This window comes from Agrilus planipennis, unplaced genomic scaffold (genome assembly GCF_000699045.2).
Source record: "Agrilus planipennis isolate EAB-ADULT unplaced genomic scaffold, Apla_2.0 scaffold180, whole genome shotgun sequence".
Lineage (NCBI taxonomy): Eukaryota > Metazoa > Arthropoda > Insecta > Coleoptera > Buprestidae > Agrilus > Agrilus planipennis.
This window is the reverse complement of record NW_020442427.1, coordinates 547,548-564,981: the sequence shown is the minus strand read 5'-3', so window position 1 is coordinate 564,981 and position 17,434 is coordinate 547,548. Positions and strand designations below refer to the sequence as shown.

The 17,434-nt window shown below is 35.3% G+C and overlaps 1 protein-coding gene across 6 annotated transcripts in view; it reads right to left on the bottom strand.

The window, feature by feature from the left end:
* The window catches only part of LOC108740552, a 182,088-nt gene that overhangs the window by 68,738 nt on the left and 95,916 nt on the right, over nucleotides 1–17,434 (bottom strand). The window lies entirely within an intron of this gene.

Sequence of the window (17,434 nt, the reverse complement as noted above, 5' to 3'; positions counted from 1 at the left end):
TGTTCTAGTTTTAGGGAAATGCGAAGTTTAGCTCAGGATAGGAAAGAGTGGAGGTACGTGTCCAACCAGTCTTAGGACTGATTACCTTATGATGATGATGACATTTTAATCGATACAAACTGCAATTTATATTCTATGGATGTTACGAGTCAGATGTTCAAAGTGGTAGAAAATTTTTTTAAGAATTTTTTGAAATTGCAGTTATACAATACATTTTGCATTTCGTAAGAATTGTTGACATTTTTGAATTACAGTTTTACGTCAGAAGATAAATAAAACATCATTTCTTTTTAATCACAGAACATGTTGTGGTAAAGTAGCATTGGTAAGAAATAACGCAAATTCCAATTGCATAAAACGTTGGCTGCCATGTGCCAACTGCTGGCCGATGAGATATGACGCCTTTTAGCCGGCGCCACCCAGTGAAAGCCGTCAATCTTTCATTACCATTTATGCTTAAGTACATATATGTATGTATGTATGTATGTATGTATGTATGTAGAAAGATGTCACTTACCATTGGTTTAACTATAATACAGTTACATTATAACAACACCGCTGGAATTCGGCATTCCCCAATATGCAAATTTATCGTATGTGTGCGTATGTGCACGTCAATTTAGCGATAATTCGCAACGTTAATAAATGGCTGTTCTTATTGTTATTTTAAAGTGGGTTAAGGATTTAGGTAAATGAATCAAGTTGCTGCCGGCGGCTGAAGTGTGGAAATCGCCGTATTTCCGCCCGCATGGATGCTAAAAATGTTTGCCATTTATTATTTACCATGCTTTAGAAATAATCAAGAGATCTGTTGAACAAATTCGTTTATCAAACCAAACATCCGGGAATGGTGGTCACCGAGGTGGGACCTAAAGCGATAATATCCTACTTTGAAGAAGGTATTGTTATTTTGAAATAAAGAAAGCTCCAATGACTGACGATACTGGGTGTCCAGTAAGGTGTAAGTTTATTAGTATCATATAGTCACATGGTACCCTAAAAATCCAAACGACAATATGACTTTAACCTAACCCTTACCTAGCCCAACCAAGTTTAATGCTAGGAACAAACGCTCAACTTTCACCAATTTAAGAATCATCCTCAACTGTCGTATTTTGGTTTCATTCGAAATACAAATATATGTCACACCAGAACAAAAGCTAGTTACTGTAAATTAATAGCAATTATTTCATTCGCTTATGTAAGTACTGCGTAATGTACCTACTGTGAGAGTAACTGATGATGCAACCTATGATCTAAACAATAGAAGGACTACACAGAATCTTGTTCTACCATCTACGATGTATCAATAATTAAGTATTCACGACTTTAACCTATGCATTAGAAAAACCTCCAGTCTTCAATCTTTTTCGTCTTTCTCTTATTCTTTTGCAGTATTTAAATAAAAACGTTAAAGCAGCTGATTAAATTGTGAAATATGTGACGTGGATCACTACGCATTACATCAGGTGAGTTTTATATACGCGGAACAAGGCTATAAAATAGTTTTTAAGAGGGACAAGGACTAGGAGATTGTCGTCGAATTCACATATCTACTATAAAATTATTAAGAGATTGTGTTTACGTCATCGACATAAACTCTACAAGTCCATCCCAAAAGTAATTGTAACATTGGATTCACTTGTAATACGAAAATACGAAATAATCAAACTTACTGGACTGTGGTGTGAAACAGTACGATCGCATGAATTGCTGGTTCATACGCAATTTATAAATAATTTTACTATTAAAATAGTAATTCGGCGGCGACTCTTGGTGAAACATATTGACTAAATAGTTGAAAATGAATACTTGGAGAAGTGTCTTAATGTTCATCTTCATTAACTGTATGATCTATGTACATTTCGCCAAGCTAGGGTGCCATCAGGAGTATAAATGGAATTCTAAAGTGTCCAACAATTGTTATACTACTGATGATGCCCCAGCTAGGCGAAATCTACATAAAGTTAATAAAGAAGAATACTGGGAAGCTTCTCCTTCTGCACAACTTCAATAAAAGTAAGGACGGTGAACGCACATGGCATTCCGGGTCCGTCTGCCTTGGTCCAAGTTTTTCTGTGGTTTCCTTGGATCAGTTAGGCAAATGCTGAGGCAGTAATATTCCACAGATAATCTTTCATTCTCTTCTGTCTTCATTTCGTCCGTCTCATCTTTCTCACCCGNCCCACATCCTTAACTATTTGCGAACAGTAATCTAATCTAGGTCTACCTCTACCCCTCCTGACTCCTGTTTCTGCCTCTAATATGTCTCTGACAAGACCTTCATGTCTGAGGTGTCCTACCAACCTAGCTCGCCCATTTTTTATTGACTTCCATAGAGTCCTCTGTTCTCCTATTCTTTCTAATACCTCTTCATTTTTAAACTTCCAAAAAAAAAACAAAAAACAAGAACGATTACAATTCAGCTCTTTATTTTAAAAACTATTTTCGAAAAGTAGAGTCTTAATTCCACTGCCTTTTTGGGAAGGACAAACGGTTTTCGTAAGTTGCCATCAGCAACACTGTTGGTAATGAACTACATTCGCTAATTGTTTGATGGAAAATGGCAATGTATACGACAATGTTACATGCCTCACATGTTGCTTCGAGCAAGCGATTGGACTAGTGACACAGTTTCGTGCATGTGCATCAAACGTGTCGTAATCATGAGAATGAATTTACCATGTATAATATGCAGCTGAAAGAACGAAAGTGGGTTTCTTAGTTATACCATCCTGTGAAACATACATAAAAACATTCGAGGCCTAGTTTTCAAATTCAACAATATTCTTACACATTCAGGCACTTTTACTAATAGTAATCCCACGTGCAAATGGATTTGACGATAGGCTCAAACCTGAGCCCGTAGTGGGAAGCCAAGCATAGGATTATCAATATTGGTCTAAAGTTCGATCAATATTCAAATTTCAAGACTGGGTATATTAACTTTTCGTCAAGTTTAGTCCATACTGGGGCAGCCAAACATTGGCTCGATAATACTGATCTGAAATTTGAGCAATCTTCAAATGCCAAGGCTAGGTTTATTCATGTTTTGCCAAGTTTGGCCCAATACTGGCTAGTCAAGTATGGGTTTGTCAATACTGGATCAAAATTCGGGTAAATGCCAAGTCCAGGTACATTAAGTTTGGTCCAATACTAGGGCAGCTAAAAATTGACTTGTCAGTAGAGATCCAAAGTTCGGACAATCTTCAAATGCCAAGGCTGTTTATATACGTTACAGTAAGTTTGGTCCAATACTGGGACAGCCAAACATTGGTTTGCCAATACTGGTCTAAAGTTCGAGCAATCTTCAAATGCTAAGGCCAGGTTTATTCACATTTCACCGAGTTTGGCCCAATACTGTGCAGTCAAATATGAGTTTTCCAATACTGGATCAAAATTCGGACAATCTTCAAATGCCAAGGCTAGGTACATTAACGTTTCGTTATGTTTGGTGTAACACTGGACAGACAAGTATGGATTTGTTAATACTGGATCAAAGTTGTATGTATGTATGTATTGACCAAGATGGAGAGCGACACAGTTGCTCAAATTTTGAGTGAATATTGTTCTTGGTCTAATCTTGACTATCCAATTTTGAGGTAGTACTGTTCATCAGTCTATTTGGCTGCCCAATAATGGATTAGTATTGTTTACCATTTGTTCAGTCTGGTTCAGCGCCGGATTAAGCTTACCAGCCAGATTTGGACTGAAATGACAATCCAGGCATTTGTCATGCTTGGTCTAAAATTGGTTACCAATTTCGGACTAGAATTGAGTAATCTTGGACTAAGTTTGAACCAAGCTTTTCCCTGTCCTGGTTTCCTACATGGAGAGGAGGAGTAGCAAAAATTACTACACTTTTTAGCAGAGGTGTAGTCGTTATGGAACTGCCACCAATCCATAAACAGCATAAGCAATTATGGAAGTGTATAAATCTCGCTTTTCTGCGTCCCCAGTCACAGCAGTGTTAGAGGAAACCCGTTATTAGCGGATGATCTGTAAAACTCGACCTCAAAGCTGATCTACTGGGCCCAAAACTGTATGTACCGATCCTTTCCAACGATAAATTGAAAAATGGATCCTTGTTAGTTTTTTACAGTAAACTAGGTTCAAACCTAATCCTTGTTTACCGCTTCTGTACCAAGTGTATTGGGTAATAATTGTTTCAGGAATTACTAGTGTATGTCGTAAAAGGGATGAGATAGAGCATCGACATCAACGACAAATCAGACGGTCCATTAAAGGGTTGAAAGGTGTATACATCAGTGCCAGATCAGTGATAAAGCTTTTCAATAGGAGATTGCGAGAGAATCAATTATCAATTATTATCTGGAGTTGTTTATTTATATTTTCAGACACACATGTAGGCACTTGGTGATTATTTCAAACGATTAATATTAAGATGTAATGGTGCGCGCCTGTTGAATGATAATAGGCGCAACAAAAAAAAAAGACAAATTACCGTCTGTCTGACGATTCGACAGCACCGGTCGGTTGTTTTCGCCCACGCGAGTACAAACTTTTGTTTTACGTTTTCGTCTGCATCGGCGAAATTCTAAGTAGAGAATTTTCGGATTCGGGCTTGACGCTGTGCGTGGCGGCGTCTGGAATAGGTACGCCAGACAGACGTCGCGTCGATGGAGTACAAATCTCAATTTTCGACATTTCACGTGAACCCGTTACCCAACATCACAACATGTTGTGATGTTTTGCGTTTTTGTAAAATTACAACATGAAACACATCGGAAAATTTTAGGTTTTCGAGTATTTTAAATTATGTTTATTTAAAGTTAAGTTAGGCCCGTCTTGATTACATACTTGTGGAAATTATGTTCTACGTACTTATTTATAAACAATTTAAACTTAAAATTATACGAAAACTATTTACGAAAACAATTTAAACTGAAAAACAAATAAAGGATAATGGACCGTCAAAACTGAAACTAAGAAAAATCATAATCTAATCTGTTCATCTATCTCGATATGAAGAAATGAGAAAATGAGGAGGTACTACCAGAAACTGGGGTTAAAAAGGTCATAGGTAAACCTAGACTTGATCCCTGTTCCCAACAGTTACGGATGTAGGTTTTGCTCCAATGTTCGAGAAGCTCGAATTTTGGATCAAGATAGAAAGAAGTGGAAGTGTGCGTCAGTCAGTTTTCGGACTGAAGACCTGATGATAATGATGTTGATGATGATGATGAAGATGCTGATGATCAGTTTAAACAAATGCCAATCTTGTTTTAATAAAACAAAGACAAGTATCCATTAGAGGTGAAGTTAAAGATAGCCCTTGATGTTCTAGATTTGTTTATCTTACGTCTATCCTCATTTTTAGCTCTCATTATCCGGAACGGTTTAAAATAGTTTGCGAAAATGCAGAAGGCATAAAATAAAACACGAACCAGTTCAATTACGTACGATTGGTCGATTTGCAACCGAATATCCTTGCCATTAGCGAAATATATAAGTATATAGTGACAAAAATAAAGAAATGCGATTCGTCCTGGAATTCATTATTTGGCTGAGAGACAAATTCCACATATTTATTTCGGGATCATTTATAGGCAGTCACAAATACTCTAGAGGAAAGAAAGATTCGACTTTGTCAGTAGTTTCAAAATGAATTGTATGATTCTAAAATAAAAAATCCAAACAGATTTTCAAAAATTTTCTTTAACACACATATATTTATGCATCGTCATAAGATCGTTAGTCACTCATAGAGGTCTCAGTTGTCCTACTTTTTCCAATGTTTGCTCCTTTCTAATATGTTCTATCTACGAAATTTTCATCACACACCTGAAATATCAAAATTCAAACAATTCTCTTTCTTTTCCGTCACGCCCTTCGTTCACGTTTCGTACCCATATAGAGTCGTACTCTAACTAAATACTTTTAGTAGTTTTTATCGAATTTTCGAATTAACCATACACATATTTTTATATCAGTTCATATTTCAATCACTTAACTGACTGATACACTGTGCCAATTTGATAGCACAGAATAAATTAGGTCAAACTATATTCGTTATTTTTAGTCCACGGTAGTAATTACCTTCATTTATCTCAGAGACGCCAGGTGCCACCTAACCGATTTAAACTAAAAAAATTGAAAGAAAAACCACGGTTTTCATCGAAAGGTTTTGAAGGCAATTACTACAATGCTTATGGAGCCATGAAAATGTTCACACCTTGATTTAAAACAGCAGATAATTAAGTTACCCTGAGTAAAGCGATATTATCATCATGTTTCAAATAATATTCAGTTAGGTGCATTTATTATAAAGATTATAATGACCGTGGGGGTTATGGATGATTGATTTGTACTATACAATACTACTTTTTGTAGAGAATTGAAAAATTATAGTTTTATTAATAGCTGGCATTGTAAGACAACGGTAAACTGTAGTACACTCTTCTACAGGGTAAATACCCAGTTTTGTTTTCTTTTCATGAAAATCCCTTATGATGAATCCAATCTGTTGGACATTCAACTTGTTTTCGTATACAAGTAGATAACTCTAATCATCAAATGAGGGTAGTTTTCCTATCTGTTTCCCTTTTTTCCGTTCTTTAACCCCTCTGAATCACACTAAGCGTTACGATTAACTAGAATAGTAACACATATTGATTGGTGGAAGTTTAATGGAAAAAAGTGGGTTATCGCTTTTATGTAGGTACCTTCCAAAGTGAACATAGAACGTGTGACGTCAAATATCTACTACGTCAGAACTATATGCCGTCCTAATTTCAAGGAGACAAGATAGTGCACCTGCTCTGTCTTCCTAGCCAAGTTATTACACAAACAAATATATGCATATACAAATAAATAGATATTTTCGTATCTTCTAAGACTCTAAAATAAATACTTATGTAGAACATGAAATTCTACATACGTATATTTGACTGAAAATAGACAAGTGGATTAGCCAAATTGGATTGGTTGTAAAATCGCAATTTTGTGCAACATTGTCGCTGCCCTACAAACGACACAATTAGACGCTATAGATTGAAAAAAACTTTTGTTCTGAAATATACTTGTTGGAAATGTAAAGTAGGTTATCGTAGTCATAAGGTTGTCACTCCCAGGTGTATTAATTCAAATGAGTTTGCGTGATGGCAAGTTTACTAAAAATACGAATGTCGTTTTTGATAATACGTCCCGCTTTTTGGATACGGTTTACGTCACTCCTGTGCGTCACAATTTTGACGTCGTGAAATTGAGAATCGATATAAACCTTAATGTCGTAATCGGGCTTTTCTAAATTACTCATATCTATTTCTATACGAAAAACCGATATTATTAGCACAGTTTTCTTTTATTTTCATATTGTCATGTCACGTTTCACACAATCAGTCGGGCATTGAAAACACATTTTTGTATGACCTTAAAAATTTCACGTAATATTGCTTTATACATAACGACTCATAAGAAACAATTTATTTTACTTTTATTGCTTTTTTCTGGTTTTAAAAGTACCTACCTGCATTAGGCGTTTTAAAGGTGAAATTAATGACGAAAATTAAAGTTATTGTGGAACTGACGGAAATAAAATTTAATCTCTAAGGTGACCACATCACTGACCAAAAATGACGACCACTAAACGACATAAATCAGTAAGACTATTTTTACTTTAAATTTTTATGAGTACCAGAGATAATGTGGCTCTGACAATGATTCCCATTAACACATCTCGAGATTCCGAATTTTGCTATTATTCATAGTTTTGAGTAGAAACGACAATTATGCGATTGTTCATCAATTTAGATGAAAAATTACATCAATTCAAATTTGTGTGCAATAAACACTAATTCCAATTATGTACTGTATTCACATATCTCTTATAGGCACTTTTTTCTTATCAAAAATATTCCACTTAAATTGTTTATTTCGTAAAACATATCTAAGGAGTGTGCATGAACAATTTATTAGAATTACCATGAATTAAAAATGTGAAAAAAGAAAAAACAAAAGTGTCTACCTACCTTCGTTTTCTAGCTAGACACATAATATGTAAAGGTCGAGATAAACAGTCATTAAATTGTAAGCAGTCACCTTTAAACCCTTCAGCTCGTTTATAATTCGATTTACTTACACTACACTGTACAAAACTTTTAACTTTTACCTTCTCGGGTGACTGCATAATATAAGCTTAATTAATATAAATGTTGTTTGACGTCAAGGCCTTTGAATGAGAACCTTTTTTAAAAAATCGGAATTATTAATAAATTTAGCTGCAATAATTATTTCTACACGAACAAGTAAGAAGTAACAAGGAAACTTTATCACCTCGCCTCTCATATAATCTAAGAAGAAACTCATTTTAACGAAACCCATATTTACTGCATCTCTAATGAGAGCATATGAGTAATTGCGCCCCTTTGAATTTAAAAGAGAAACAATCCAAAATTAAGCTTAGGTATTATTATGTATTCTTGGTTTGCAGGCTGTGAGTTTGGTCAATAAGCACTCGCTGGTTGACGCAGCTTGGATGGGCAAAACTAGATCATTGATCTGTTCAGCCCTTAACATTACGTTGCAGGTGGGGTCGAGTGTCTTTAATGCCAAATAATATCTAATAAATGAGCAAATAGTTTAGCCTGCTCACAACCTCCAGCGGCATAGTTACAGATTGTTTCCCATCTGAACCACCCAGGTGCTGGACTCTGGTACACTAACATTTGGGATAAAGAACTATTCAAACTGGAATATACGTAGTGCAGCATACAAAATTGGTTTTTACTACATTTTAAGGATCAAGGATTATAAACGGAATGTAGTAGTAACATTACCTAAGAAGAGGGGCGCGGATAGGTGGGAGACATTTAGAACGATTCGCATAACTTCCCATGGGTCAAAAATCTTAACTAGAATTGTACAGAGGAGGATGGAAAAAAGGGCAGAAGAACTATTAGGGGGAAGATCAATTTGGGTTTAGAAGAAATAGAGGAACGCGGGAGGCCATTCTAGCTTTACGGGTAACAATAGAGAAAACGATAGAAAAAGGAAAGAGTGCGTACATAGGATTTGTAGATTTAGAGAAAGCTTTTGACAATGTTAAATGGGACAAGATGTTAAATATACTTAAAAATGTAGGGATGAGTTACAAAGATAGAAGAGTGATACTTAGTTTGTATAAAGAGCAACAGGCAGTTATAGAGCTGGGGATGCAACGTAGAGAAGTAAATATTAGGAAGGGAGTCAGGCAGGGATGCACACTGTCACCGCTACTTTTTAATCTATACATCGAAGACGCCATCAACATCATTAAAGACAGTACAACTGTAGGGATAGATGTGCAAGGGCAAAAGATTAGTATGCTTAGATTTGCAGATGATATAGCAGTATTAGCATCTAGCAAGGAGGACCTAGAGATAGCTTTAAATAAAATGGAAGCGGTACTGACAGATCAGTACTGTATGAAAATAAATAAAAGTAAAACTAAAATACTGATATGCAAGGGAAGAAAAAGTAGGGAAAGAGCGAATATAAAGATAGGAGACGAAAAATTAGAAGAAGTGGCTGATTTTAGATACCTAGGAAGTCAGATAAGTGAGGATGGAAGGAGTAGTAGGGATATAAAGCAGAGGATAGCGCAGGGTCGTGTCGCCTTTAATAAAAAGAAGTCACTTCTATGCTCGCGAACGGTTAATTTAGAAATTCGAAAAAGGTTGTTAAAGGTGTATGTTTGGAGCACGGCGTTGTACGGGTGCGAAACATGGACAGTGGGAGCGGCGGAAAAGAAAAGGTTAGAAGCGTTCGAAATGTGGTGTTATAGGCGGATGATGAGGATATCGTGGGTAGAAAAGGTTAGAAATGAAGAGGTATTGGAAAGAATAGGAGAACAGAGGACTCTATGGAAGTCAATAAAAAATAGGCGAGATAGGTTGGTAGGACACCTTCTCAGGCATGAAGGTCTAGTCAGAGACATATTAGAGGCAGAAACAGGAGTTAGGAGGGGTAGAGGTAGACCTAGATTAGATTACTGTTCGCAAATAGTTAAGGATGTGGGCTGTTCTAGTTTTAGGGAAATGCGAAGTTTAGCTCAGGATAGGAAAGAGTGGAGGTACGTGTCCAACCAGTCTTAGGACTGATTACCTTATGATGATGATGACATTTTAATCGATACAAACTGCAATTTATATTCTATGGATGTTACGAGTCAGATGTTCAAAGTGGTAGAAAATTTTTTTAAGAATTTTTTGAAATTGCAGTTATACAATACATTTTGCATTTCGTAAGAATTGTTGACATTTTTGAATTACAGTTTTACGTCAGAAGATAAATAAAACATCATTTCTTTTTAATCACAGAACATGTTGTGGTAAAGTAGCATTGGTAAGAAATAACGCAAATTCCAATTGCATAAAACGTTGGCTGCCATGTGCCAACTGCTGGCCGATGAGATATGACGCCTTTTAGCCGGCGCCACCCAGTGAAAGCCGTCAATCTTTCATTACCATTTATGCTTAAGTACATATATGTATGTATGTATGTATGTATGTATGTATGTAGAAAGATGTCACTTACCATTGGTTTAACTATAATACAGTTACATTATAACAACACCGCTGGAATTCGGCATTCCCCAATATGCAAATTTATCGTATGTGTGCGTATGTGCACGTCAATTTAGCGATAATTCGCAACGTTAATAAATGGCTGTTCTTATTGTTATTTTAAAGTGGGTTAAGGATTTAGGTAAATGAATCAAGTTGCTGCCGGCGGCTGAAGTGTGGAAATCGCCGTATTTCCGCCCGCATGGATGCTAAAAATGTTTGCCATTTATTATTTACCATGCTTTAGAAATAATCAAGAGATCTGTTGAACAAATTCGTTTATCAAACCAAACATCCGGGAATGGTGGTCACCGAGGTGGGACCTAAAGCGATAATATCCTACTTTGAAGAAGGTATTGTTATTTTGAAATAAAGAAAGCTCCAATGACTGACGATACTGGGTGTCCAGTAAGGTGTAAGTTTATTAGTATCATATAGTCACATGGTACCCTAAAAATCCAAACGACAATATGACTTTAACCTAACCCTTACCTAGCCCAACCAAGTTTAATGCTAGGAACAAACGCTCAACTTTCACCAATTTAAGAATCATCCTCAACTGTCGTATTTTGGTTTCATTCGAAATACAAATATATGTCACACCAGAACAAAAGCTAGTTACTGTAAATTAATAGCAATTATTTCATTCGCTTATGTAAGTACTGCGTAATGTACCTACTGTGAGAGTAACTGATGATGCAACCTATGATCTAAACAATAGAAGGACTACACAGAATCTTGTTCTACCATCTACGATGTATCAATAATTAAGTATTCACGACTTTAACCTATGCATTAGAAAAACCTCCAGTCTTCAATCTTTTTCGTCTTTCTCTTATTCTTTTGCAGTATTTAAATAAAAACGTTAAAGCAGCTGATTAAATTGTGAAATATGTGACGTGGATCACTACGCATTACATCAGGTGAGTTTTATATACGCGGAACAAGGCTATAAAATAGTTTTTAAGAGGGACAAGGACTAGGAGATTGTCGTCGAATTCACATATCTACTATAAAATTATTAAGAGATTGTGTTTACGTCATCGACATAAACTCTACAAGTCCATCCCAAAAGTAATTGTAACATTGGATTCACTTGTAATACGAAAATACGAAATAATCAAACTTACTGGACTGTGGTGTGAAACAGTACGATCGCATGAATTGCTGGTTCATACGCAATTTATAAATAATTTTACTATTAAAATAGTAATTCGGCGGCGACTCTTGGTGAAACATATTGACTAAATAGTTGAAAATGAATACTTGGAGAAGTGTCTTAATGTTCATCTTCATTAACTGTATGATCTATGTACATTTCGCCAAGCTAGGGTGCCATCAGGAGTATAAATGGAATTCTAAAGTGTCCAACAATTGTTATACTACTGATGATGCCCCAGCTAGGCGAAATCTACATAAAGTTAATAAAGAAGAATACTGGGAAGCTTCTCCTTCTGCACAACTTCAATAAAAGTAAGGACGGTGAACGCACATGGCATTCCGGGTCCGTCTGCCTTGGTCCAAGTTTTTCTGTGGTTTCCTTGGATCAGTTAGGCAAATGCTGAGGCAGTAATATTCCACAGATAATCTTTCATTCTCTTCTGTCTTCATTTCGTCCGTCTCATCTTTCTCACCCGAAGAGTCCGGAGGGACTGCCCGGCGCCTACCAGCATTACTGGCTGGTGGGAATGAAACAGCCAAAAGTTTTTTTTTTTTTTGGAAATAGGTAATTCGTATAGTGTATACTTTTTTGCATGTGGTATGTAATAGTTTACAAACCTTAAATGAATATAAAAAATTAGAAACGAAATGCACGAGTTTTTTTTTTTCGACAATCTGTGTAAACAATTTCCATTACTTCAACGTTCTTATTTAATCATCTTGGTAAATAAAAATTCTTATCTTGGAAATGTCTCGTCGATCTTTTTTAATTATGTAGGTGCCTACTTTAAATTAGATGGCGATAAAAAATTGTAGGAAAATTTATATTGAGAACAATGAAAATCTAACACAGACATGTTTAAATAAATGCTGTCTTTCAAGTGTAAAAGACAATGAACATCAAGTATCAAAAAAAGAACTGTGTGTACTTTATGTCCACACGATTTCTACCTTTGTTTAGCAGCTGTATGTATACATAATATGTAATAATCACTTATCAATGATACAGTAGCTTCAATTACCTATAGTTAACAGTTGCTGGTAGGATTACATCTAATATAAAAACTGGAGATGAAAAAGTACAAGAAATCGCTGATTTTTGATATTTAAGGAATTATATAATTCATGATGTAAAAACTGTAAGAGAAATGAAATGGGGGTAACCCTAACCGATATTCGTGCTGGGTCAGGCTCCCTAGCATGGAAGCCGTATTACGATTCCATACTTGACACCTGTCAGATAGCGAAAGGGGTTCCCTATTACGAAATTCCTTGGTTATAGGTTGGTATAGTTGGGACGATTGAAATTGACAAAATTCGCTATCAGTTACCTGTAAGAATGGACGTATTTTCATTCTTGCTACCACCTGGGACTGTGATCACTTGTTGCGTTTTGAACACGCCCTTGTTAAGTTAAAAAATGCTTCATAAGGAGAACAGACAAAGTGAAAAGAGATAACCTAGTAATAGTAAGTGGTGATTAGATACCCAAAATATCAGGGTCGGCTCTATAACTGCCTGGTTGGAATTATATCTTTAAACAAGCGTCTTTCCTTTCCTAAATTCCTGAAAATGTTAAACTTTCTTTAAAGTCCGATGGTGGTAACATGCTCATATTCTACTTGTGAGCATCTATTTCTTTGATACATTAAATGGTGAAATGTTATTCCTTTTTCTTTATTAGTATCCGCTTCAATTCCTACCTGACGTCTCTTTTCTATGTTTAGGATATTCCCTACGTCTATCGTGAGTAAAAGTAGGCGTTCTGTCAGTAATCGCTCTAGTCTAGTTAATAAGTTGAAAGAATAAAGTGAATACGACAGTTTTATTGGGGACTATGCCAATTTTGAACGTCTCAACTGTAGGACACCTACACAGATATAAAGAACTAGTTAGAAATATATTAGAAGCATAAACATGCGTTAAAACATTAGATTACTGTTCTCAAATGGCTAGAGACGTAGATCGCTCTAATTTTGGAGAAATGGGAAGACTAACTGAACATAAGAAGAAATGGATACACGTGTCAAACCAACCTTCTGATTGATGATGATAAATATTTTTAGTATAAAACATAAACTTTCAAAAAGGAAAGCGTAGCTAAAGAATATTCTGCGACAGGTTAATTTATTTATTATATAGATGTTTATTTAAAAAATTTAGTCTGTGGAAAGTTTGGTTTTTATTTACTTTTTGCTAGTGACATATTACTGTCATTTCCGCAAAATGCACTAACAAATTTATACTTGAACAGGTATCTAAATCTGTATTCAAGGGTAATTATAAAAGTTAACATTTACTTTTTCCGCATGATATCATCTGTTTTACAATATTTATACATAGGACGAAACCAGAATAACTTTTCAATAAATAGATAGATAGATAGATACACCTTTGCAAAATTTTATTTTTAACCCATTATTACCTACTTACACAACCAGCAGATGTCGTGTAGCCTTGGCAGGTTATAATATATATTAAAGCAAGTGGTTTCTGCGACCTATAAATACTCCAGTTAGCTAACTGATAAATAATTAACCTATCTGTTGCTGTAATAGTTCATTTAAATTTAAACGTCCACGTCCGTGACATTTAATTAAATAAAAGTCTTATGCGTTTGTAAAAATAAAAATGTCACCCTTAAAATTTAAAATACCACGCATTTTATCAAGTATATTTAACTGTTTCTTTCCGCCATGATATCAGTTGGTTATTATGTAATGTTTCTACTATTAGTCATTGATTTCTTTACCATTCAGTTTAAATATAGAGAAAAGTCTCCCTAATTTGGATATATTTTGGATACTAAATTATTTCAAAAACCTTAAACTGTTTTTGTAATTGAAACAACAAAACGAAAAGTCTTTAGCACAAATGATATATACAGTTTTAAAACTAGCTTAATTTTACAAAATCGTTTTTAGTTTCAGTAAAATGCAAAAAAAAAAGAAACAAAGAGAAAGATATTTGCTGAAATTCCAAACAATTCTCAATATAAATTTACAAAATATTAAATACTAGAGCAGGATGGTAGACAAACCGGTAGATCATTCAATCAAGGGATTATTGAACATCAAAGAAGTCTAACTTTAGTTATCCTGAACAAATTAATTAATTTAGAATTATTTCGCATGGAACAGCTATCGAAGGTGAAACAATTGTTGTGAATTACAATAAGGGAATTGTAAACTACAAATGACCATTAAATCTTAAATTTGTGTGCAAGTACCTTTGTTTTAGATCGTGGATTCAGTTTGGCAATTCGGTATCCTTAACCGTAAAAGGACCTTGTCAAACATTAATAAACCCAAAATTGGTAGCAAATTTTTCAGATAGCGTAAGGATACTTTGAAGAAGCTTGACTCCTAGTCTTTTTAGAACGTCTTAAATGCGCCAAAGATCCAAGATTCATTGAAATCCATCTGGCTTGAACTTCGGGACTCCCTTAATGGAAACTCATTATAACAAAGAGAAATCCCCAAATATACTGTATTTATTTATAAATATAAAAAGAACATTAATAAACTCTACAAAAAAAAAAATAACTTTTTTAATTCGTGGTAAAAGTCATCATAAAATTTGGTTTTTTACATGGCCGTGAATATTTCGTTGGCTTAATACCTACGATCGTTATTTACTTTTTCCGTTGGTTCCATTTTAAACCGTTGACCCATCAAAAGCACGTGGAATAAAAAAAAATGTCGTCGGCAAATTACGAAAATTTTATTCTATATTTAACTGTTACAAAATTTTGTACACGCGATACAATGATGAAGCAACAAATTTGAGCACGTTCCTGTAATAAGTGGTTCAATAATTGTTATCTACTTCATTAGTTAAGCAAAAGCCAAAATAGAAGCACACGTGCAGAATTTTATATAGTTTACTGGTAAAAATAAGAAAATGTCAACAACTATCTACGTAAGGAAAAACGAAGGTAGATGTTCCAGCTAATATGCCAATGCTGGCAAATCTGCGCGACTGCTAAGCTGACTGGGTAAAGTCCAAATAATATACTCAAATAACAACCTTTCTAAAAAAGATGACGATCACAACCGAAGACGTACAACTAGATCCGGTATCATCTCTTTTATATTTTTATATCCTTTATTTTGTTTTCGTTCTTCGTCTTCAAAGTGGCGAAATAAAGGTTTAGACCGCTTTATTGTTTCAACTGGCTTTATATCGTAGTAACAAGTTATCGTAGTGTGACTGTTTCTATCCTTGAACGATTTAGCCCTGATTAGGACGTCAGTTTTGAGTCCAAAAGAAATAATTTCAGGTTTTACTACCTCTTAACCATGACATAAATGTACTTCACGATCTGCTGAAATTTATTGTTTATTTGTTTGTATTTTGCAAATGGAAAAAATTAAAGCCTCAACTTCTCGGAAACGCGTGTGAAATGTACTATAAGTATTTTATTTTTAGTATCCCTTTTCTATTTTTAGAATTCAATGTTTTGCTTTGCGATCCCAAGAGTCAATAAACAAAACACAGATGAAATTAATAGTACCATTTGCGAAAGTTAATTACCGTCTTTCTATTTGGGTCGTAGACTGATACTAGAACTAGTGTTGCCCAAATTCAGTCTTGGTCTTGCAGTCTTGGTCTTGTTCTTGCGTTTTTGCAAGACCAAGACTAAGAACAAGACCGCGTATTTTTAGCAAGACCAAGACCAAGACTGACCGTGCAAGACTTGAGCAAGAACAAGACATAGCCTGCAAGACTCTTGCGTCTTGCAGCTAGGACTTAGCGCTATTTCACTGAGTAGTTAGGTGTAACAGTTCGGTGTATAGGTAGGTACGCTTAGGAATTCTATGAGACGCAAAAAACTGTATCAAAGAATATGAAAAACTGGACCTATGCGCATTACGACTAATACCATAAACATAGCGAATAAAAAAATTATTAAAATCAAACTGAGTNTTAGTATGCTTAGATTTGCAGATGATATAGCAGTATTAGCATCTAGCAAGGAGGACCTAGAGATAGCTTTAAATAAAATGGAAGCGGTATTGACAGATCAGTACTGTATGAAAATAAATAAAAGTAAAACTAAAATACTGGCATGCAAGGGAAGAAAAAGTAGGGAAAGAGCGAATATAAGGATAGAAGACGAAAAATTAGAAGAAGTGGCTGATTTTAGATACCTTGGAAGTCAGATAAGTCAGGATGGAAGGAGGAGTAGGGATATAAAACAGAGGATAACGCAGGGTCGTGTCACCTTTAATAAAAAGAAGTCACTTCTATGCTCGAGAACGGTTAATTTAGAAATTCGAAAAAGGTTGTTAAAGGTGTATGTTTGGAGCACGGCGTTGTACGGGTGCAAAACATGGACAGTAGGCGTGGCGGAAAAGAAAAGGTTAGAAGCATTCGAAATGTGGTGTTATAGGCGGATGATGACGATAACGTGGGTAGAAAAGGTTAGAAATGAAGAGGTATTGGAAAGAATAGGAGAACAGAGGCCTCTATGGAAGTCAATAAAAAATAGGCGAGATAGGTTGGTAGGACACCTCAGGCATGAAGGTCTAGTCAGAGACATATTAGAGACAGAAACAGGAGTTAAGAGGGGTAGAGGTAGACCTAGATTGAATTACTGTTCTCAAATAGTTAAGGATGTGGGCTGTTCTAGTTTTAGGGAAATGCGAAGTTTAGCTCAGGATAGGAAAGAGTGGAGGTACGTGTCCAACCAGTCTTAGGACTGA